General features: G+C 42.6%; 1 long non-coding RNA gene across 1 annotated transcript; it reads right to left on the minus strand.

The window, feature by feature from the left end:
- Positions 1 to 301: 301 nt before the first annotated feature.
- On the minus strand, positions 302 to 1,416 carry LOC114429320 (uncharacterized). The gene is made up of 3 exons (XR_003669671.1): positions 977 to 1,416; positions 792 to 839; positions 302 to 350 (listed from the first exon to the last, which is right to left on the minus strand). It is a non-coding gene; the product is annotated as an uncharacterized LOC114429320 (long non-coding RNA).
- Between the last annotated feature and the right edge of the window lie 24,513 nt (positions 1,417 to 25,929).

Below are 25,929 nucleotides of genomic sequence, written 5' to 3' on the forward strand. Positions count from 1 at the left end.
ATAAATACACAAAGCTGGAGTGGGTAGTTTTATCACTGCTCTAAGCTCACCTCTCTTTGTGCCCCCCTTCCTCCGACTGTGGCTCTTTGGTGCGGAGGCACATTCTAGCAGGGATGGCACCGTGCTCTCATCTTCTGACCCCTGTGCATGTGGAACACTGGCGCCTGCATGCAGCAAAGGTTTACTGAAGCAGCATATGTGATAGCAAGCAATTCACAATAATCAAAGATTTGTTTTAATATATGGCATGTGTGTCTTTTAAAGATGATTGAAAAACAACAATGTGGAAGTACCTTCTTGCAGCGATGTCATGTTGTCCTCAGCTTCCAACTCATGATCCTCACTGGCATCTGGGTGCATAAAACAGTCATTACAAATACATTTGGAGTGCCACAGGAATGAGTATTCAGACTTGCTATGTAGAAAGGAATAAAATATTCTATTAAAGCACATAACCAAATATTATACTATACTTAAATGTGTCTAGAACAGTCGACACAGTTTTTGTAGCACAATGTGCAGTCCATGGTAACTTTCTCCATTTTGCCATTATGGCTTCCTGTAGCGTGCTAAATAAAAATTCTATGTGAACATAGGCTATAAGGGCTGCATGAACTGGTAGGAATACATTATAAAACCATGCAAATACTACTCAGACCTTTCTATTCAAAAAAGATGCTTGGCAACGTGTAATAAGTAGTACTTCTTGCAATCAGTAGGCCAAGCAAAATCCACAGGCAGTCCAGTATTTAGATCAAATGAATAATTCACAGCCAGTTAAAAAACCTCACCCATATCTTCTGCGTCCTCTTGTGAACACCTCTCCATGTCAGCAGTCTCTAAAATGGTAATTGATAGAGATCAATCAAGAGTACACAAACGTCCAACTCTGAAATATTGACCCTAGATAGCAGTTAAATGGACAACATCAAAACATTCACGTATCAAAATATAGTACAGTAGGTATACTGTTTACATCAAGGTGAATTTCATCCAGACTCTTTCCTTTGTATTCTCCCAGGCGTCCCTGTTCCATTGCAAGAAGAACTTTGCTTATTTTTGCTAGTTGGAGGGTGCCCTCTGGAAGCCAGTAGTGTGTTCTGTGGACTTCGATGTTATGCCCAAGAAAGTCAGCTAACTGGTCAAGTTCTGTTGTCTTGAGATTCAGAACAGTGGATAGGGTGGCAATGTGTTTCCTGAGCTTTGTTGAGGTTAGTGCTTTTGGATTCTTTATGCCATTACATTCATTCACCAACTGTCTTATGCAGTCAGAACCCCTGAGATAATGGACAGACTGTGGTCAAGCAAATAATCTGTTTTCATCCAGCACTCCACATTCTTCTCGCTTCTCAGTCAGAGCATCTAGTGATTCTCTCATGAGAGGAGTGAGGAGAACAGGAACTTTCCTTCCTCTTTTTCCCACAATGGTTATCCGAACAAAATGTTTGCAAAGCTTCTGCTCAAGAGCTGTAAGGGCCAAGTTCACATCATCATGCGTTTCTGACATGTCCTTTGACAAGTACACAGACAGAGGCGTTCTGGATAGCTCACCCGCTCTCCGGCGATTGAAGAGGATAACTTGTGCTAGGGTCACTTTAGCAAGGTCTTTCCAGTTTGAGGGTGAAGGCTCTTCGGTGAGGGTATTCAAGTGTTGCTGCTGTTTCTCTGATAAAAAGCAATGGAGATTCTGGACATCCTGAGTGAATGGGAGGAGTTGAGGAGAATTCCACTTGGTTTGGTCAAGTTGAGTTAGTGCTTGACTTGCAATGTCAAATTTCCAACTTTCTTGGTATAGCTGTGCAAATTCATCAGCATCTTGGACAGCTTGTTTATCTTTTGTCTTCAATCCTTCCGACTTTATAAACATGGCCAAAGAACGCAAGCTGTGTCCAACTTTGCGAGCAAGAGATGGACGGTGAAATTTGCCAGTTTTATCATTGAACCCAGCCAGGGATCGTGCAGCAGAGACAACATGACTGTACTGTTCAGGTTTTATGAGGTCTTTGACAGTCTTCACAGGTGCAACCTTTTTTGCTTCCAGTAGCAGTCTGCCAAGTTCTCTCAACTTTTGTCGAATATGCTGGTGTTGGCTAGTTACCCTCTCATTCTTGGTAAAGAGTCTGCACCCATACTCCAGAATGCATGGGTCTTCCTTTATTGCAACTGCAATATTGTCTTGATTCATGTCACTTAAGAACTTCCACTATGCTTCACCAAGTCCAAGTGGAGCAGGTTCAGTAAAAGCACACAATGCCTGGACTCTAGTTTTACCTTGTGATGATTTACCCTTAGGGTTGAATTTGCAGACCTGAAAATGTCGCCACATCACTCTTTTTGTGAACAATCCATAGCAGTACACACAATGTGTAAATTCTTGTCCTTTCATCTTTTCTTTGGTTGTTTCCATGGGATCATTTTTCCTCTGTGGGATTCCAAAACTTCAATGTTATGCTCAAAGTTGCCTTTATTTCGGATATAATCTAATTGGAGTCGCCTTTCTTTTGAGTTTTTTGGCAAACTTAAAGCTTTGACAACTTACGAATTAAATGTCTTGACATTTTTTGAACCTGTTGTCCACAGTAGAAGCAGTGATGTTTCTTGTTATAACTTCTGGAACCATCTTCTTTTTTCAAAGCTGGATTAACGTACACGGATGGCTCTTCTACCATTTCATCTTCATTAGCATGTGCTGTGACAATAGGAAATCTTTGTGTGGAATCAGGTTCTGTTTCAAATCTTCCATACTGCCTAGACTCACACTGGGGCTGACTGGAGGACTTTGTTCTCATCCGACTTGTAGAATCAACTTTGTCCTTTTTCTTATTTTCCATGGACAACTCCATGCTGCTGTCACTGTCTGTGCTTTCCTCCCTGAAATGTGGAATATACTCCTCTTCACTACCTCCGCTTGTATTGTCTGATTCTACAAGAGACTTTTGAAAAAAGAAAACTCAAGTTAATAACTGAGCCTCCACTTAGTTTGTCATGTATGACAACCTATCTACATTTCAGTTATATGCTGCAATATCAGAATTTCTTAAAACCCTAAAAGGAATCAATCAGAACAGTACAGTAAAGTCAATATAGATCCTAACATGTATCATTCACAAAATACCATGCCTATGCTTTTTACAAACTACAGAACAAATATAAAGATTGTAAAAGCATGTGTGTTCTGTTGGTCCGCTTTAATTATAAAATGAAGGGGGAAAGAAAAGGCCTACCGGGTGCCAACAAGTTCTCTTTGGCCTTTGTGAAGCAATTTCAGAGTTTGATGTGGAAGGGTGAGCATCGTCATCATCACTTGAATCATAGAGAGCATCGGAGCATGGCATTTCATCCATCTGCAAAACAGTTGTCAAGATATTTTTAATCATTTCATTCTTAATGTAATAAAAAATATTACATTGGGAAAAGTGAGAAATGGCCATTAACACATACCAGAATACTTTTTGTCCTCCTAAGCTTTGGAACAGCTTCATTGTATGAGTGCAGACTGAATCTATCTTTATTGAATCGTCATCAGTTTCAAGCACAACACTCTTATCTGAGTCAGACACAGATTTAGCAACATCTGACACTGCATCTTTCTGCAAAACAGAGACACATGCAGATGTGGTTCATGACTTTCCTTACATCAAGGAAATCCATAGGTTTTTGAAATTCTTCTCTAGTCAATATTATGTATTTAATGTATCTGAGGCTTACCAAAATGTCTGTCATTCTTTTGTTTTGAACAACTTCATTACAGTGTGAAGTCAAAGGGTGGTCTGTGCCACAGCCTTCATCTGTATCCTCACTATCAGAGTACTCCACAAGTGAAAACTTGGAAACCATAAACTAAATATGAATAAAAAAAGAATATACCTTAAAAATGAACGTAGAAAAAGGTAAGTGATAAGACAACTGTTCTCCAAACAGCTAATTAATGCATGGTCTATGGCTCGTGTGGAAGCAACTTTTCATATCACGTTTGCCTTACAATTAATCTGGTAACATGCCTTTTACAAGAGTTATGAGCAAGTCCCTTAACAGTATCAGAGATGCAATGGATCACATACTAAATACCCTGTAGATATTAGATGTGATAGTTGGGAGTTGAGCTTAACATAATCTGAGATTTGACACTATCATGCATTTAGGAGTAAAAATACTTGGACTATCGTAAAAAAGAGCTCCATAAGGAAAATCAAAAGTACAAGTTCTTGGTGTAAAGTGGCCCTACAAAGCTAGAAAGATCAAAATTGTGTGTGACGTGAGAGAGGCCCCACAAGTTGAGAACATCCCAAATCATGAAGAGGTCAGGAGGACCCCACATGGGCCAAAATAGAAACACAGTGTGTGAGCCTGCGATGTCTCGGAGCAAATATAAGACATTGCAATGGACTACAGTATAAACACAGCATTAGACATACAACAGACTGGGAAGTGGTGAATTATGCTTATTATAATTTACAGTTTGACACTGTCAGGTTTTTCAGTACTGATGTAAAATAACTTCTAATTACATCCATACGGGAGAAACATGGAAAACAAGGAGTGTGTGATGTTGTGATGCTGATGTGAAAATCACTTCGCACCCAGGGGCCCCATAAGGGCCAAAATAGAAACACAGAGTGTGTGAGTCTGAGACGTTTACCAGGAAAAGCAATACAAACACCTTCCCATCTAAACAAAGATACCAGACAGTACACAGCCACAGCCATAAAAGAAAGAATCTGCATTACCTGTGTGCTGACATCATCTTTGTGTGAATCTCCATGTGAAGTGTGATCTGTGGAGGACATCCCCAGATCAGCTGCCCCAGCAGGAGCCTGCTTGTTGGTCACCTGAAGTCAGATTAAAGATTAGCAGTGATAGTTAGCTCATGTGAAAGTTTTTTCAGCATATATAAGACAATGCAACTCACTACAGTATAAATACCCCTTTAAACACCACACAGATAGATGTTTAATCTAACTCACCTTTTCACGCCAAGGCCACTTGGAATCACCAGAGTTGAAATCAGTTTCAGTTCCAATTTCTATGGCCTGAACAGCAAAGAGGCACAAATGTGGCCTGTCCTTTACTATTATCTTTTTTATTACACAGTTTGGTGATTTGTGGTTGTCATTCACTAATCTTCCCAGGGATCCATCTTCTTTGGATGCATCAATACTAAAAGCCAGAGAAATAAAGTGAACCTTTGAAATCATGTAATACTGAATCATCAAATGTACACACTTACAATGTAAAAACATTAAATAGCACATAACACAGAGGTCAACTTAAACTGTAGGATAACACTACACAGATAAATCTCTTCTCATGTCTCAAACATGTCAACACTGCTTCATTTGTTCATCCATCAGTTATTTAAAATATTTGACTCATGAGTTAATAAGAATTGCCTGAATCTCTACACAACATGTGATTTGCTTGCCACCAGCGGTGATTCTGCCATTCAAATTCATACAGAAATGTACTCTCTTTCTCTGAGTAGTGTCTTGACTGGCATTCTTCCACTGATATGAGTTCACCCCTGTACTCCAGTACAAAAGCCCCTGGTTCAATGGTCTGGGCTGCAAACACTCCTCTTCCTATAGAGGCATTTTAATAGAAATACTGAGCCAACACTTAATTATAGACCATATAATCATACTAAAATAACAACTCCATACCTTTATTACTGTCAATAAATGTTTGTATGCAACCTGACTTGTCACTGGAAGACTGAATGTACACCTTTGCTTCTTCAGCAGGCCGAATCCTTTCCTTCCTTTTGATCATTATGGCTCATATCATTACATAGATAACCATAGTACCAATGAAAACAGCTATGCCCTCTCTGAGACAGAGGTTTATATTGATATTAAACCAATTTAATTCAACCTGAATGTATCTACAATATTATTAAAAGAGAAACATCAGATCCATACCAAAGGTACAAGGTAGTCAAATGATGCTTCTCCATCTGTAACACTGGACTGGTACCCACTGTGGAAGACTGAATGTACACCTTTGCTTCTTCAGCAGGCCGAATCCTTTCCTTCCTTTTGATCATTATGGCTCATATCATTACATAGATAACCATAGTACCAATGAAAACAGCTATGCCCTCTCTGAGACAGAGGTTTATATTGATATTAAACCAATTTAATTCAACCTGAATGTATCTACAATATTATTAAAAGAGAAACATCAGATCCATACCAAAGGTACAAGGTAGTCAAATGATGCTTCTCCATCTGTAACACTGGACTGGTACCCACTGTCAGAACACTGATGTGGCACTAAGTGAGCCAGCAGGTTAAACACTGTTTACTCACATTTGTGCTCATACAAAGTCAGGAGTTCACAGCATGTGCACCAGAAAAACATCCCTAGCAAACTAAGTTACATACATCAATAAATGCTATTCATAGACTCATATTACAGACTGCTTTGATTGAACTGTTCCTGATTAATGTGCTTTGCTGTGCATATATGGCAGTGCAGCAGTAGCTAGCGGAAGAAGCTAACGGAAGTAGCTAGCGACTTTTAGCCCACAGTAAAGGCTAGCGATTTGTAGCCGACAGTAAAATGCATTGATAGATACCAGACAGTAGACGTTATTTGGAAGAAGTAGCTGACATACGAGCTATAAATCTATGTAATTGCACTTCAGCTGCAGGCGATGCAGTAGTATCTAGTGGAAGAAGCTAGCATGTGGAGCTAGCGAGTTTTAGCCGACAGCAGAAGCTACCAATTTGTAGTAAAAGTTACTGATAAGTACCTCACAACAGAAGTTAGTAGCGAGAAGTAGCTGATATATGAGTGCAGCTCAGCTGCAGGCAGAGTCCAGAGAAAGACGTAAAATCACAGAAAGAGTCAAATGAAGCAAACCTACCTGTCGCTGTTGACATTAACGTTGATATCACTCCGCTGGTACCAAGCGGAATAAGAAAATAGGCCCATGTCTCGAACTGGCAATGCCAGAAGTGAAGTAGCCTATCAAATGTCCTCCTTCGGTAGGCTGCGTGTCTCATTGGTTCAAATGACACACACTTCCGGAAGTGTGTGTGTGTGGTTGATTTTGGACCCCACGAGGTTGCTGCATGGGCCCCTCACTGTTGGTGGGCTCCTTGGGAAGAGAACCCCCAAAGTAATATTTACAAGTACACACACACACACACACTGACACACACACACATAGACACACTGACACACACACACACAGACACACACAGACACACACACTGACACACACAGACACACACACACAGACACAGACACACTGACACACAGACACACTGACACACACAGACACACTGACACACACAGACACACTGACACACACACACACACACACACACACAGACACACACACACACACACACACACTAGAGGCTGTCTCGTACAGTGAGTCTGGATGGTAGCCTTATGTTACTCTAGCTCCATCACACTGAGTGTTTCCGCCTCTCTGCAGGTGGCGCTGTTCGTCATGGCGGTGTATCTGTACCGTGCATTTGGAGAAGGCCGCGCTCTGAAACGGACCAATCTGCTGGCTGGCAGAGACCACGCCCCCACCGATGACCTGGGGGAGCCGAACTACGCCTACAATGACCAGGATGGAGCTTACATAGACCCCCATCACCTGCCTTATCACCATGACAACTTAGCACCTTATAGCTCCAGATTTGTATCCATGCATCATATATTGTGCTCATACTGTGTACTGTACTCTGATTGGATTATAGTGACACTTATACTCTGTACTTAGCTGCATATACAGTTTTTTCTGAATGCTTAAACACTAACAATGATTCTTATAGCACAATTTCTAAAACTATTAATAGTTATAGCAAAATCACTCACTGAGTTTACAAAACTAAAAACAAAAAAACTGCTTTACACTCAGTTTGCACTTTTGTAACACACAATTTGCAATTGTATAAATATAATCCACTTCACAGCATCTTTTTGCTGAACTGTAAACACAACTCACTGCTTTACACACAACTTCCAAATGATCAACACACTCCTAGTAAAACTACACACATGTATGGCTGGTGTTTACACTATGTTGCCAACTGTCTGGCTACACTGTCACATGTGAGAACTGTTTTACATCATTAGTTCACTTTGCAATCAGCATGAGCTGTAAATAAGCCACAGGTAAGCTTCAGTGTGGAGAACAATGGAGGGAGAAGAAGACTGAGAAGAGTGAGAATTAGAGGAGGATGAGGACATGAGGAAGCAGGAGGAAGAGGAAGAGGAAGTAGTGTAAATACTAGCCATACATGTGTGTAGTTTTACTAGGAGTGTGTTGATCATTTGGAAGTTGTGTGTAAAGCAGTGAGTTGTGTTTACAGTTCAGCAAAAAGATGCTGTGAAGTGGATTATATTTATACAATTTGCAAATTGTGTGTTACAAAAGTGCAAACTGAGTGTAAAGCAGTTTTTTTGCTTTTAGTTTTGTAAACTCAGTGAGTGATTTTGCTATAACTATTAATAGTTTTAGAAATTGTGCTATAAGAATCATTGTTAGTGTTTAAGCATTCAGAAAAAACTGTAATACCATCAGTGTGTAGTTGGCACATTGTGTGCTTAGTAATATGATGGTTTGTGTTAACTGTGTGGTACAAAAATACCATTTTTACAAAGGTTTGAAGAGTTAAGCAAGATGTATTAGCTTTTGCAAGAGATCTGCAATGTTTTGCTGATTTGGTGTAAGGTTGTTTTATTTGTGTGTAGAGTTTTGCACAAATTTTTTATTTTTTGTCTGAGTGCTTCGGTTTGGACAAAAGCAGCAGTTGTTTAGAGGGTGTTTTTACATTGGAAACGCATTAGGAGAGGGACAGAGAGAGCTGCAGTTAGGGGCAGTTGAGAAACATTCAGGTTGCCATGGATACAGGCAGGCAGGGCTGTACCTTTGATGACTCAGAGATCAAAGGCATACAAAGATATATAAAGGTCCACCTTTGTGCAATAAAGCTGTTGGTGGAGAGTTTCAAGGAGAGACAGCAGGAGATTTTGGAGAGTTCGTGTAAACGAAGGAAAATAATCTCAAACTGATTACTGGACTAGACTCGAGAAGAGACGGATCAGAGAGGAAGAACGAAACAGCTGCAGAGGAGGATAACATCTTTTACACATTTCTTCATACAGTCAGATTTGTGGTGAGTACCAACAGTAGTGAGTGATAAGTGCAACTTCATGGCGTTTATTCAAAGAGAGAGAAAGAGTGTGTGTGTGTCTGCACTAGGGTTGGGCGGTATCCAAATTCTGACACCGTCAAACGGCCTCCACATTTTACCCCACTGTACGTGAATACTGTGCCGTGCACGGCAGGTGAAGTGCATTATAAACTGCCTGAAACTTGACAAGCCATCTTTTTCAGTTAATATAGTTTTATTGAGGCCGTTTAAAAACGCATATAGCGAACAGACTTTTTTAAATTCCATGCTGGCAGCACACCGCGGTATTAAACTGGTATGAGCCCGTCCCGATGTGTTTCTGTTTGTGTTTGTAATTTTACCATGTTAAGAGCCTTGTGCAGTATTTATGGTAAAAAAAACACTTGACCGGTAAACTGAAAACCTGCCGGTCACGTTTTCCGCTGCCAAGTTTTTCTAATGGAAACAATTCAAATTCTAAATGTGGGCTCAGACAGAACCAAACTTTTCAGAAACTAAACACCATCTCAGCTGAGTTCTTCTAAGGGACCCGGTCACAGGTGCGACTATAGCTCTGTCTCTCTCTGTCTCCCTCTCTCTCTCCCCCTCTCTCTGTCTCTCTGTCTCTCTCTCTCTCTCACCTCATGTTCATAAACTTTATCAAAGGTCTCCAAAAGTAAAATATATTATACATTGACATTTGTAGGAGCAGATGCATTTGGCAGATGACCCTCGTTGAAGGGCTCTCTCATAGACTCCCATGTTAAAAATGGCACTGCTTAAAACTGCTTAATATGTGAAAAACTTGTTGACCCGGAATGTGCTCTGTGAGATGAACATGTTGATATTTGAATGGCTGATTTTTTAGAGGGTGTTTTTACATTGGAAATGCATTAGGAGGGGACAGAGAGAGCTGATACAGTTAAACATTCAGGTTGTCATGGATACAGGCAGGCAGGCAGGGCTGATCCCACGGTGACAGGCTGACACACAAGAAGCATACAAAGCAGCCATGTTTGTAGTCTTTATCAGACTTTAAGCATTGTATCTGTCATATTGATCGTCCTTCAGCTGTATACTACTTTTCCACATTCACATCACACAGCCTGAGCTTCTTATAATCTTATGGTTTTTGGCAAGCAATCAAAATAATAATTGTTCTTTTGTTCTTGTTTTTCACCCTCTTTCTTTCTTTCTTTCTTTCTTTACTGTCCAGGAAAAAGACAGTATGGTAAACCGACTGTCAGAGGACATGTCCTCCTTAGAAAATCAGCTGTCCAAGAGCATGGCCAAGTACAGTCCGTTGGACCCCGAACAGCTGGTGGACATCTTTCTGCCAATGTGGTTAAAATCACAGGAACCACAGAAGAAAGAACGTGTCGCAGAGACACCAACACAGAGCAGGGCCAAGGTCACACATTCGGAGGACAGTGAGATGGACAGCCTCTTTGCAAGGATCAATGCAGACATCTGGTACTACCATGACCGTGAGGACTACCGGAATAGCTGGTACTACCAGGTCTGCCAGGCTGAGCGAACAAGTGTGCAGACCACCGATGGACTTGTCTCAGAGACACCAGCACAGAGTAGGGCCAAGTACAGTCCGTTGGACCCCGAACAGCTGGTGGACATCTTTCTGCCAACGTGGTTAGAATCACCGGAACCACAGAAGAAAGAACATGTCACAGAGACACCAGCACAGAGCAGGCCCACGTACAGACCGTTGGACCCCAAACAGCTGGTGGACATCTTTCTGCCAACGTGGTTAAAATCACAGGAACCACAGAAGAAAGTACGTGTCGCAGAAACACCAGCACAGAGCAGGCCCACGTACAGACCATTGGACCCCAAACAGCTGGTGGACATCTTTCTGCCAACATGGTTTAAATCACAGGAACCACAGAAGAAAGAACATGTCGCAGAGACACCAGCACAGAGCAGGGCCAAGGTCACACATTCGGAGGACAGTGAGATGGACAGCCTCTTTGCAAGGATCAATGCAGACATGTGGTACTACCATGACCGTGAGGACTACCGGAATAGCTGGTACTACCAGGTCTGCCAGGCCGAGCGAACAAGTGTGCAGACCACCGATGGACTTGTCTCAGAGACACCAGCACAGAGCAGGCCCACGTACAGACCATTGGACCCCAAACAGCTGGTGGACATCTTTCTGCCAACGTGGTTTAAATCAAAGGAACCACAGAAGAAAGTACGTGTCGCAGAGACGCCAGCACAGAGCAGGCCCACGTACAGACCGTTGGACCCCAAACAGCTGGTAGACATCTTTCTTCCAACGTGGTTTAAATCACAGGAACCACAGAAGAAAGAACGTGTCGCAGAGACACCAGCACAGAGCAGGCCCACGTACAGACCGTTGGACCCCAAACAGCTGGTGGACATCTTTCTGCCATCGTGGTTTAAATCAAAGGAACCACAGAAGAAAGAACGTGTCGCAGAGACGCCAGCACAGAGCAGGGCCAAGGTCACACATTCGGAGGACAGTGAGATGGACAGCCTCTTTGCAAGGATCAATGCAGACATGTGGTACTACCATGACCGTGAGGACTACCGGAATAGCTGGTACTACCAGGTCTGCCAGGCCGAGCGAAAAAGTGTGCAGACCACCGATGGACTTGTCTCAGAGACACCAGCACAGAGCAGGGCCACGTACAGACCGTTGGACCCCAAACAGCTGGTGGACATCTTTCTGCCAACGTGGTTTAAATCACAGGAACCACAGAAGAAAGAATGTTTCGCAGAGACACCAGCACAGAGCAGGCCCACGTACAGACCGTTGGACCCCAAACAGCTGGTGGACATCTTTTTGCCAACGTGGTTTAAATCACAGGAACCACAGAAGAAAGTACGTGTCGCAGAGACACCAGCACAGAGCAGGCCCACGTACAGACCGTTGGACCCCAAACAGCTGGTGGACATCTTTCTGCCAACGTGGTTTAAATCACAGGAACCACAGAAGAAAGAATGTTTCGCAGAGACACCAGCACAGAGCAGGCCCACGTACAGACCGTTGGACCCCAAACAGCTGGTGGACATCTTTTTGCCAACGTGGTTTAAATCACAGGAACCACAGAAGAAAGTACGTGTCGCAGAGACACCAGCACAGAGCAGGCCCACGTACAGACCGTTGGACCCCAAACAGCTGGTGGACATCTTTCTGCCAACGTGGTTAAAATCACAGGAACCACAGAAGAAAGAATGTTTCGCAGAGACACCAGCACAGAGCAGGCCCACGTACAGACCGTTGGACCCCAAACAGCTGGTGGACATCTTTTTGCCAACGTGGTTTAAATCACAGGAACCACAGAAGAAAGAACGTGTCGCAGAGACACCAGCACAGAGCAGGGCCAAGGTCACACATTCGGAGGACAGTGAGATGGACAGCCTCTTTGCAAGGATCAATGCAGACATCTGGTACTACCATGACCGTGAGGACTACCGGAAAAGCTGGTACTACCAGGTCTGCCAGGCTGAGTGACAAAGTGCGTAGACTACCAGGACCGATCCAGCCTGGGCAACCCGAAGAGTAGGGATAGTTGTGGAAAGGAGCTTTTACCATTTTTATGCATGTTTTATCCTGTTTCCTGTAATTTGATTATTTTGTGCTTTATAAATATACTTGACTTGACTTGATCTTGTTTACTTGACCTTATTTTATCTTATGAGCGCTATATGTGTGTGTGTGTGTAATCTACTGTGGCGGCAAGCCTGGTTGTAAAGTCTGACAGCAGCAGGGAGGAAGGACCTGTGGAAGCGCTCCTTCACACAGCGTGGATGGAGCAGCCTGTCACTAAAGGAGCTGCTCAGTGCTGTGCATGGGGTGGGTGGTGACAGCTTTGCCAGCATCCTCTGATCTCCCACCTCCTCCACAGGATCAAGGAGGTGGAGTCTGCTCTGGCCCTTCTTGTAAAGTGCAGCTGTGTTGTCGGCCCAGTCCAGTTTCTTGTTCAGATGAGGTCATCACAGACACACAGAGCGATCATCTACATCCTCATCATCTGCTCTAAAGCTGCAACAACGATCAATGAACGGAAGTTTGAACCTTTTCAGGACGTTGTCCACTGTTTGTCCATCAAATGTCAGAATGCACTGATTGATTAATCATGGGCAATCAATCAATAATGAAACAATCATCAGCTCTAGAAAACTGCAGCATTAAGGTTTACATTTGAACACAGACTGCACATGGCGTCTATTGACTTTGTTTAAAATCATGCCAAATGTCCTGTCATACTGGGCCTCGGCCACCAGGGGGCTGCTCGTGTGACCTGCAGGCGGTCCTTTCAAATCCTGTTTTTGGTGTCGCTCTTCCTCCTGCTGTAAACCCCCCCTCCGCCTGGTGGTTCAGTCTCAGAGGCCTCCGTCCTGTGCACTGAAACCACTGCGGTGTTTTCCCTCTAACTGAAAGTGAGAGTCCGGACTTTCCTGTCAACAGAAAAACACCCCCACAGCTGATTTAAAGGTGAACAGGAGCACCATGTTAACCATGTAATACCACACCGAACCAGCAGGCGGTGCAGTGAGTCAGCACAGGCTCTACTCCGCCCTCAGTCCAATCAGAGCGGAGGATTGAGAGTCAGCAGGGCTGCTGTGTGTATAGAAGCCTCCATCAGCAGCCTGCATGCTGATCTGCTGGATGAACTTCCTCCAGTGTGAACGGGGCCTCATCAGTTTCTCCCTGCTCGCAGTCATTGTGCTACTTCCTGTGTTTGTGCTTCCAGCCGGCTGAGCAGACAGTATCTCTCCTTACAGCGTTTGTTGTGTTGGATAAACTCTAAATTATTCTATTACAAAAAAACAGTCCAAAGTAAATGAGCATGTGTCTCATTCAGCAGGTGTGAGCAAAGAAGAAGAGCTGGATGAAAAGCTTCAAGGCTGATCTGTGGGGGATGAGACCCCAAAAAGATTTAAAAAGGACTTCTAATCAGAACTCTCAGACCTCTGCGGCACACTGCTGAAATGAGCCCGAAATCAAGAACAAAGTGGAACACATCACATGGCTGACAGCAAAGTCGTTCTGTTTTAGTGCTGTGATCTGTGTGGGACTTAAAGTCAAACTGCAGATTCATTAACAACAAACAACAAATAAATATCACAGCACGGCGGTGCAGCAGATTCATAAAGACTCTTATCTTTACAGGCTCCATGCCTTCGGTGCTGCTGGACATGACGCCTCAGTGTGAGTTGGGTGCAGGCTAGGTTAGGCTAACAGTTTCTCCCTGCTCCCAGTCTGTGTGCACACTATCCCTGAATCCAGGCCAAGCTAAGCTAATAGCAACCTCTGTGTGCATGCAGTGCAGAAACGCTAACGCTGCTACGCCTCTGCATGGAGGCTTAGGTTGTGTTAGCTGGGATGGTGTTGTGTGGAGATTAGAGGAACGCAGCTGCTGCCCTGTTTGTCTGCAGCAGCTGATTGTTGAAAGATAAAAAACTACAAAAGTGCATCTGAGTCGCCTAAGGGTGCTCAGCACACTGCAAAAACAGCTCTACTAGAAAAAAGGAAAATATTCTTATAGTCAATCAAATTATCTTGTATCAAGCAAATGAATCTGCCAATGGGGTAAGCTTTTTTTTCTTGACAAGAATTCTTAAAATAGGCCCAAAATTCTTGGCTCTGTAAGACTAAAATGAGACTTAAAACAAGACAGAAAATCTTCAATTAATCCATTTTGTTCTAAAACAAGAAATGAAAAACCACTAATTTAAGATTAAGTAACTTAAAATTAGAATTTAAGTCTATCTACTAAATTAACTTTAGGAAATGACACCTTAATCTGAGATGGATAATAAGCATGAAGGTAGTTAAAATAAGACATCATTTCTTAAAACAGTATAACAAATATAAGTGAAGTTGTCTTAAATCAAGCCACCAAAAGTTTTTCATTCAATATTGTGTATTTAATTCAAAACAGGACCACTTTCACATTCCAAAAAACATCAACAACAAATGTGAGGAATGTGATGAACTTTTCTTTAAAAAATCAAATACAAGCTTCTACAAACAAAGGGGCTCACTCGCTCAGGGAATGACTTCCACTCACCAATCGCTTCTTTGTAGTGGGGGTCAAATCCTGCTCGTGGATTGAATGGTGAAGTACCTCTGTTTGCAGTACTGACAGGAGTGTAGAAATGGTAGGTCATGTGCAGGGCATAGTAATATGCCATGAGGTAGAGAAGTCTGTCCATGGTGAAGGTGCTCAGTGGAGTGTTTCCAACGGCGATCATGCAGTTGTCCTCAGAAACGAGCGGAACAGGAGAAGACAGGCCCTGCTGCCGCACGAACCCATCAGGATCCTCAGAAGTCTGGATGACACAAATAAATGAAGAAGATTAGAAAAGTAACATAAACTTTGACCTGGATGAGGACATTAGTGAAATTCTATGGTCACAATAAATCCCCTGCAAATGCTGAATGCAGCACAGCTAGAGCCAATGAAGTCAGTACTACATTAAGCACACTGTAGGAAACACTTCCCCTTCCCCTGGAACCATGGAAATGATCAAAGTTTATCTCAAAGTAACTAAACTAAATATAAAATGTATGAAAAACAGGAATATATTATGAACAATCTTACCGAAAGGACATGGAAAAGAGCCTCGCTGCTTGAGCCCAGTTTCTTTGGTGGCATAGTGCTGGACGGACAGAGCAGTGGCAGGGCTCTGAAGACAGCTGTGATATGCTCCACTGGTTGAATGGAAAAGGCACAATACAACGTGGTACTATAAGTAACTCTAACATAAATAATTGAGACATTATTATGTAAAAAGAACTAAATGTGTCATGACTTCACCTCCATTCAAAGTTTTTGGAGGCTTCATGGCCTTCTTCATCACACCATAAAACTGGACCTTTGAGTAGAAGCTTTTCCATCTGTTCTGCATCTAAGTGGGACCAACATTACTTACGTGATCCAGTTCCCTGAAACAAGGGTAAGCCTCTAGAATCTTTGTTGCTCTGTCTTGCTCCTGTAAGACGTCAGAGGTGATGAAGGGTCTTCGAGACTCAAATTCAAGGTTCAGCAATTGAGTTACCGCAGCTTTGTTTGGCTTTTTGGACTTGTACATTTCTTGGAGGGTCTTGTAGTGTCTTGCTTGGATTTTCTGGCTGTCCATGACATCAGCTGAACAAGCTGAAGACATTACAGGGACATTATGATGGAAAGATTTTAGTGGTGAACAGTAGAAAATGTCAAATGTAACCATTTTTCTCCAAAATGAAACCCTTACATCAAGAAATGCATGGTTATATGTTGTTATAGCTATGATATTAAAAAATGTAGCATTATAATAGGAGTTAATGGGACCTGTAGGAGCCATGAAGTTAACATGCAATTGCCTTTGTTTGTCGCTAGATGGCAGGTTAGGGTTGGTGGGTAAGGCTTAAATGAACACAGGTGATTCAGGTGAGCAGATCAGACAGGTATGGGAGCTGGGAGGTCGTACAGTTTTTACCGCCGACACGTTTTTTCTGTTTTGTAATCATGATCAAATACTTTGTTAACAATAAACGGGAACCTCAACCAAAGAGTACGATGCATCAAATGATTCATTTTGGAAATAACAGCACGTAGGAAAACAACATCCCCTGCACCCAACCGAGTGGCTGAAGGCTGGTAAAATCGGCACTACACAAGTAAAAACCTGATCTCATCGGGAGGTTGGAAAAAGGACGCGCAGAAATGCCGACTGGAGCGGTTGATCGAGTGGCAGCTTGTCTTATGGAGAACGGTAAATCATGCTCTTTAATTGAAAAGAAAAATGATTATGGACATTGAAAGAAGATAAAGGAGGCCCGGTTGGTGCATACACTAGGAGCAGATAAAGGGATTGTGTGTTTGGATCTTGTGCGCTGCCGCAGTGAGAAACTACAATGACTACGGTGTGCTGCATTCAAGTCCAATGATGAGGCTCGGACTTTTCAACGAGTTCATGGAAATTGAATGGAGTGGATGATCGTTCGCTGTGATGGTTGTATGGACAAAAACAAGCTGATATGAAATGTTTCTGTTTGAATTGGCACTCGTGATTCATTGACAATGGAGGATCAGCAACATGTTGTGGAACCTGAACGTGCCGAGGTGCAATGTGATGTTGTGGAGAAAAGATCAAGAAAGCCTACTTTTAAAGGAATCACCATAGTAGTTGAAAGGCTTCAAAGGGAAAGAAGTGCCTATTTTAAACAAGCAAACAAGTTAAAAGTACAAATCACCTCTCTTTTGGATTCTCAGGAAAATGTCCCCATTGTTTGGAAAAACTTCAAAAGTTTTGGACAAATGTGTCAGCGTGCCTCTGAACTTCATAACACATTGCTCTCTGAGTTTCCCTCATCTCCAGAGGAGGAGAAAAAGCAGAAGGCATGGTTTAAGTCAAAAAAGGATGACAATGATGCATTTATGGAAAAGATCACAATGTGGTTAAAGGACAATGGAGCTTCATGCGATGATGATGAAGAAACTGTGAATAAAAGTGCAAATATTGATGAAGATGAAGATGCAATGGGTGATGGGAATGTATTGATTGATGAAAATGATGATGATGGCAAAAGTGCAAGTAATGAGAGTCAAGTTGAAATGAATCCTGGTGACAGTGTGTCAAATGTATCAAGCAAAAAATCGAGCAAGCAAAGTCATTCTAGCAGATCATCTGTGTCTAGGACGTCATCGGCGTGCTTGAGGTTGAAATCAGAAAAAGCAGCTTTAATGGAGAAAGCCGCTGCTCTGCAAAGGAGGCATGAACTGGAGGAACAAGAAGTGGAGAAAAGCCTCCATCAGATGGAATGGACAGAGTTTCAAGATCTAGCAGCATGTTGATATGTGATCCTGCTTCATCTACACACGCTCTGATCATATAACAGCTGATTAGTCCCACTGAAGGAGACAAACTGTCTGGAAGCTCTGCACTGTCACTTAAAATAAAATGTAGAATAATGTAATAAAAGGTAATTATTTTTGACTTCCGGTTGAGTAACCATGATGTAGGCAGCACAAACGCAGGGCTCCTCGGTCTACGAGAACAACGCCGTATTTTTTCAAAGAATTTTTAAGTAATAACGACAAAAAGTGAAGAGGCGTTTACAATATGCCCAGGAAAAGCAGGAAGATCAGTCTCCTCCCTCAGCTCAGCTCATCCATCATCAGGGTCATGGCGGCTGCTGTGAGCAGCACTCATCTGTTTTGACTGGTTTTTGTTTTTTTGATTTTTTCTTCCTTGTTATTATAGTTTATATGTATAAACTATACACGTATGCACAAAACATACTTTACTTGTTCTGACACTACAATCGATGTTATCTCACTGTTTTGTTATCATTTCTATAGCTGAGTTTACATATATTCTTTGTCATATCACCATGCTGTAGTGGTGCACCATCTACACCATCTAGAATGCTACACACTCACACCAGTGTAGTGTAGGGCCGGTAGTGCACCATGCTGTAGTCCAGGAGTCCACTTCCTCTGTAAGAAACCTTTCTGATTATAAATATGCTGTTCAAACAGGAAGATATAAGGTGAGGATGTGCATTTAAGAATCCTCTGAATATGTGGATGTATTTCCTCAGGGTTTAGTTAAGCTATTTTTAATGAAACCCTTCAGTGATGGAGTTGCTGCAGCTCTGTGATGTCATCCGTGACGACACGTTACCGGAGCTGGGAGTCCGACTGGAAGATCATGAAGGTAACGGCCTTCAGCTCAGACACAGAACCCTGCTGGCTGCTGAGGAGGGCAGCAGAAAGCAGGCAGAGGGAGACAGGTGAACTGACAGGCTGACTACGTTGCAGGCCTGCCCACGGTGGTGAAGCTGGTGGACAAGCAGACATTACTGAAGGAGAGAGAGGAGAAGAAAAAGGTAAGAGACAGCATGGGTCCGTACTTTAGATCGGAGGTAATTCCTCCCAGTTAGGTGACACTTAATAATGAGAACATGAGGTTTAGGGTGGTGAGATGCTGCTCATCCCACTTCTCCCAGTCTCCAGCCTGCAGCTGTGATCAGACACATGAGCTGAGCTGTTTCTTCACAGATGGAGGAGGAGAAGAGGAGGAACAAGGAGGAGGCTGCCAGGAGGAAACAGGAGCAGGAGGTCCGTGTGTTCCAGAAGCTTTGACCTCCTCGGTTTGTGAGCAGGATTCTCATGTGTTCTCAAAAAATAATGCCTCAGCCACCTAACTTTTGTTTTGTGGAAAACAACTCACTTTTTGTGTTTTCTTCATAAAAAATTACTGTTGCATCAAGTAATCAAACTGGCATTTAAAGGGTTAAATTCCTCAAAATGATTTAATGTTTGGTAGTTTTGAGCAGGGCTGAAGTTGTTTAACATATTTATGCAGAAGAAAGCAGAAAAAAACATTAATCTGTTAAGTTTTTATAGCGTTTTTTTGTAAGTGGACATTTTTGAGTCCCCAATGACGCCCGAGGGTTAAGTAAATAAACTAAAGTAAGGCTAAATTGACATGGAATAACAGACATGCAATGAACAGAACATAAAATGAATGGTGGATGTAATGGCAAACATAGACCCTTATATGAACGAGTGGAACAGTGTAATAATGTAATAATGTAACAGGTACCACATGGATCGGTGAGGTGGTACTCGTGTGCAAGTGGTGCAAGATGGAGTGAACAGTGCAAATAGTCGTCATTGTGCAGTGACTATACTAAAGTGACCTTCTGAAGTGACAGTGCAGAGCAGTGCATTAATTACTGTTCAACAGTCCAACAGCAGAGGGGAAGAAGCTGTTCTTGTGGCGTGAGGTTCTGGTCCGAATGGACCGTAACCTCCTGCCTGAGGGGAGTGGCTCAAAGAGTCCGTGTCCAGGGTGAGAAGGGTCAGCTGTGATCCGACCTGCACGCCTCAGAGTCCTGGAGACGTACAGGTCCTCGATAGATGGCAGGCTGCAGCCGATCACCTTCTCAGCAGAGCGCACCACACGCTGCAGTCTGTGCCTGTCCCTGGCAGTGGCCCCAGCGTACCACACTGTGATGGAGGAGGTGAGGATGGACTCAATGATGGCCGTGTAGAACTGAACCATCATCCTGGCTGGCACCTTGAGTTTCCTCAGCTGCCGCAGGAAGTACATCCTCTGCTGGGCCTTTTTGATGAGGGAGCTGATGGTGAGCTCCCACTTGAGGTCCTGGGTGATGGTGGTACCCAGGAAGCGGAAAGAGTCCACTGTGGAGATGGGGGTGTCTGTCAGGGTGAGGGGGGGTGATGGAGCTGGCACTTTCCGAAAGTCTACTGTCATCTCCACTGTCTTCTGGGCATTCAGCTCCAGGTTGTTGTCAGCAAACCAGGACACCAGACGGTCCACCTCCCTCCTGTCCAGACTCATCCCCGTCTGAGATGAGTCCAATGAGGGTGGTGTCGTCAGCAAACTTAATCAGCTTGACAGACTGGTGGCTGGAGGTGCAGCAGGTGGTGTACAGGGAGAAGAGCAGAGGGGAAAGTACACAGCCTTGGGGGGTACCGGTGCTGATGGTCCTTGTGTCCGAGACATTCATCCCCAGCCTCACATGCTGTCTCCTGTCTGTCAGGAAGTCAGTGATCCACCGGCAGATGGAGTCTGGAACATGCAGCAGGGACAGCTTGTCTTGGAGGAGAGCTGGGCGGATTGTGTTGAAAGCAGAGCTGAAGTCCACAAACAGGATCCTAGCATTGGTTCCCGGGGAGTCCAGATGCTGCAGGATGTAGTGAAGGGTCAGGTTGACAGCATCGTCCACAGATCTGTTAGCTCTGTAGGCGAACTGCAGGGGGTCCAGGAGGGGTAAAATAAAAATGAATAACTACAGAAAGTCTCCGCAGCGTTTTAATAGGTCACTGTCATTCATAGTTTGGAGAAGGTTTCTCTCCATTTAAGGAACTCGTTAATATAACTAATTATAATAAATACACAAAGCTGGAGTGGGTAGTTTTATCACTGCTCTAAGCTCACCTCTCTTTGTGCCCCCCTTCCTCCGACTGTGGCTCTTTGGTGCGGAGGCACATTCTAGCAGGGATGGCACCGTGCTCTCATCTTCTGACCCCTGTGCATGTGGAACACTGGCGCCTGCATGCAGCAAAGGTTTACTGAAGCAGCATATGTGATAGCAAGCAATTCACAATAATCAAAGATTTGTTTTAATATATGGCATGTGTGTCTTTTAAAGATGATTGAAAAACAACAATGTGGAAGTACCTTCTTGCAGCGATGTCATGTTGTCCTCAGCTTCCAACTCATGATCCTCACTGGCATCTGGGTGCATAAAACAGTCATTACAAATACATTTGGAGTGCCACAGGAATGAGTATTCAGACTTGCTATGTAGAAAGGAATAAAATATTCTATTAAAGCACATAACCAAATATTATACTATACTTAAATGTGTCTAGAACAGTCGACACAGTTTTTGTAGCACAATGTGCAGTCCATGGTAACTTTCTCCATTTTGCCATTATGGCTTCCTGTAGCGTGCTAAATAAAAATTCTATGTGAACATAGGCTATAAGGGCTGCATGAACTGGTAGGATTACATTATAAAACCATGCAAATACTACTCAGACCTTTCTATTCAAAAAAGATGCTTGGCAACGTGTAATAAGTAGTACTTCTTGCAATCAGTAGGCCAAGCAAAATCCACAGGCAGTCCAGTATTTAGATCAAATGAATAATTCACAGCCAGTTAAAAAACCTCACCCATATCTTCTGCGTCCTCTTGTGAACACCTCTCCATGTCAGCAGTCTCTAAAATGGTAATTGATAGAGATCAATCAAGAGTACACAAACATCCAACTCTGAAATATTGACCCTAGATAGCAGTTAAATGGACAACATCAAAACATTCACGTATCAAAATATAGTACAGTAGGTATACTGTTTACATCAAGGTGAATTTCATCCAGACTCTTTCCTTTGTATTCTCCCAGGCGTCCCTGTTCCATTGCAAGAAGAACTTTGCTTATTTTTGCTAGTTGGAGGGTGCCCTCTGGAAGCCAGTAGTGTGTTCTGTGGACTTCGATGTTATGCCCAAGAAAGTCAGCTAACTGGTCAAGTTCTGTTGTCTTGAGATTCAGAACAGTGGATAGGGTGGCAATGTGTTTCCTGAGCTTTGTTGAGGTTAGTGCTTTTGGATTCTTTATGCCATTACATTCATTCACCAACTGTCTTATGCAGTCAGAACCCCTGAGATAATGGACAGACTGTGGCAAAGCAAATAATCTGTTTTCATCCAGCACTCCACATTCTTCTCGCTTCTCAGTCAGAGCATCTAGTGATTCTCTCATGAGAGGAGTGAGGAGAACAGGAACTTTCCTTCCTCTTTTTCCCACAATGGTTATCCGAACAAAATGTTTGCAAAGCTTCTGCTCAAGAGCTGTAAGGGCCAAGTTCACATCATCATGCGTTTCTGACATGTCCTTTGACAAGTACACAGACAGAGGCGTTCTGGATAGCTCACCCGCTCTCCGGCGATTGAAGAGGATAACTTGTGCTAGGGTCACTTTAGCAAGGTCTTTCCAGTTTGAGGGTGAAGGCTCTTCGGTGAGGGTATTCAAGTGTTGCTGCTGTTTCTCTGATAAAAAGCAATGGAGATTCTGGACATCCTGAGTGAATGGGAGGAGTTGAGGAGAATTCCACTTGGTTTGGTCAAGTTGAGTTAGTGCTTGACTTGCAATGTCAAATTTCCAACTTTCTTGGTATAGCTGTGCAAATTCATCAGCATCTTGGACAGCTTGTTTATCTTTTGTCTTCAATCCTTCCGACTTTATAAACATGGCCAAAGAACGCAAGCTGTGTCCAACTTTGCGAGCAAGAGATGGACGGTGAAATTTGCCAGTTTTATCATTGAACCCAGCCAGGGATCGTGCAGCAGAGACAACATGACTGTACTGTTCAGGTTTTATGAGGTCTTTGACAGTCTTCACAGGTGCAACCTTTTTTGCTTCCAGTAGCAGTCTGCCAAGTTCTCTCAACTTTTGTCGAATATGCTGGTGTTGGCTAGTTACCCTCTCATTCTTGGTAAAGAGTCTGCACCCATACTCCAGAATGCATGGGTCTTCCTTTATTGCAACTGCAATATTGTCTTGATTCATGTCACTTAAGAACTTCCACTATGCTTCACCAAGTCCAAGTGGAGCAGGTTCAGTAAAAGCACACAATGCCTGGACTCTAGTTTTACCTTGTGATGATTTACCCTTAGGCTTGAATTTGCAGACCTGAAAATGTCGCCACATCACTCTTTTTGTGAACAATCCATAGCAGTACACACAATGTGTAAATTCTTGTCCTTTCATCTTTTCTTTGGTTGTTTCCATGGGATCATTTTTCCTCTGTGGGATTCCAAAACTTCAATGTTATGCTCAAAGTTGCCTTTATTTCGGATATAATCTAATTGGAGTCGCCTTTCTTTTGAGTTTTTTGGCAAACTTAAAGCTTTGACAACTTACGAATTAAATGTCTTGACATTTTTTGAACCTGTTGTCCACAGTAGAAGCAGTGATGTTTCTTGTTATAACTTCTGGAACCATCTTCTTTTTTCAAAGCTGGATTAACGTACACGGATGGCTCTTCTACCATTTCATCTTCATTAGCATGTGCTGTGACAATAGGAAATCTTTGTGTGGAATCAGGTTCTGTTTCAAATCTTCCGTACTGCCTAGACTCACACTGGGGCTGACTGGAGGACTTTGTTCTCATCCGACTTGTAGAATCAACTTTGTCCTTTTTCTTATTTTCCATGGACAACTCCATGCTGCTGTCACTGTCTGTGCTTTCCTCCCTGAAATGTGGAATATACTCCTCTTCACTACCTCCGCTTGTATTGTCTGATTCTACAAGAGACTTTTGAAAAAAGAAAACTCAAGTTGATAACTGAGCCTCCACTTAGTTTGTCATGTATGACAACCTATCTACATTTCAGTTATATGCTGCAATATCAGAATTTCTTAAAACCCTAAAAGGAATCAATCAGAACAGTACAGTAAAGTCAATATAGATCCTAACATGTATCATTCACAAAATACCATGCCTATGCTTTTTACAAACTACAGAACAAATATAAAGATTGTAAAAGCATGTGTGTTCTGTTGGTCCGCTTTAATTATAAAATGAAGGGGGAAAGAAAAGGCCTACCGGGTGCCAACAACTTCTCTTTGGCCTTTGTGAAGCAATTTCAGAGTTTGATGTGGAAGGGTGAGCATCGTCATCATCACTTGAATCATAGAGAGCATCGGAGCATGGCATTTCATCCATCTGCAAAACAGTTGTCAAGATATTTTTAATCATTTCATTCTTAATGTAATAAAAAATATTACATTGGGAAAAGTGAGAAATGGCCATTAACACATACCAGAATACTTTTTGTCCTAAGCTTTGGAACAGCTTCATTGTATGAGTGCAGACTGAATCTATCTTTATTGAATCATCATCAGTTTCAAGCACAACACTCTTATCTGAGTCAGACACAGATTTAGCAACATCTGACACTGCATCTTTCTGCAAAACAGAGACACATGCAGATGTGGTTCATGACTTTCCTTACATCAAGGAAATCCATAGGTTTTTGAAATTCTTCTCTAGTCAATATTATGTATTTAATGTATCTGAGGCTTACCAAAATGTCTGTCATTCTTTTGTTTTGAACAACTTCATTACAGTGTGAAGTCAAAGGGTGGTCTGTGCCACAGCCTTCATCTGTATCCTCACTATCAGAGTACTCCACAAGTGAAAACTTGGAAACCATAAACTAAATATGAATAAAAAAAGAATATACCTTAAAAATGAACGTAGAAAAAGGTAAGTGATAAGACAACTGTTCTCCAAACAGCTAATTAATGCATGGTCTATGGCTCGTGTGGAAGCAACTTTTCATATCACGTTTGCCTTACAATTAATCTGGTAACATGCCTTTTACAAGAGTTATGAGCAAGTCCCTTAACAGTATCAGAGATGCAATGGATCACATACTAAATACCCTGTAGATATTAGATGTGATAGTTGGGAGTTGAGCTTAACATAATCTGAGATTTGACACTACCATGCATTTAGGAGTAAAAATACTTGGACTATCGTAAAAAAGAGCTCCATAAGGAAAATCAAAAGTACAAGTTCTTGGTGTAAAGTGGCCCTACAAAGCTAGAAAGATCAAAATTGTGTGTGACGTGAGAGAGGCCCCACAAGTTGAGAACATCCCAAATCATGAAGAGGTCAGGAGGACCCCACATGGGCCAAAATAGAAACACAGTGTGTGAGCCTGCGATGTCTCGGAGCAAATATAAGACATTGCAGTGGACTACAGTATAAACACAGCATTAGACATACAACAGACTGGGAAGTGGTGAATTATGCTTATTATAATTTACAGTTTGACACTGTCAGGTTTTTCAGTACTGATGTAAAATAACTTCTAATTACATCCATACGGGAGAAACATGGAAAACAAGGAGTGTGTGATGTGATGCTGATGTGAAAATCACTTTGCACCCAGGGGCCCCATAAGGGCCAAAATAGAAACACAGAGTGTGTGAGTCTGAGACGTTTACCAGGAAAAGCAATACAAACACCTTCCCATCTAAACAAAGATACCAGACAGTACACAGCCACAGCCATAAAAGAAAGAATCTGCATTACCTGTGTGCTGACATCATCTTTGTGTGAATCTCCATGTGAAGTGTGATCTGTGGAGGACATCCCCAGATCAGCTGCCCCAGCAGGAGCCTGCTTGTTGGTCACCTGAAGTCAGATTAAAGATTAGCAGTGATAGTTAGCTCATGTGAAAGTTTTTTCAGCATATATAAGACAA

The sequence above is a fragment of the Parambassis ranga genome, unplaced genomic scaffold, assembly GCF_900634625.1.
Source record: "Parambassis ranga unplaced genomic scaffold, fParRan2.1 scaffold_100_arrow_ctg1, whole genome shotgun sequence".
NCBI lineage: Eukaryota > Metazoa > Chordata > Actinopteri > Ambassidae > Parambassis > Parambassis ranga.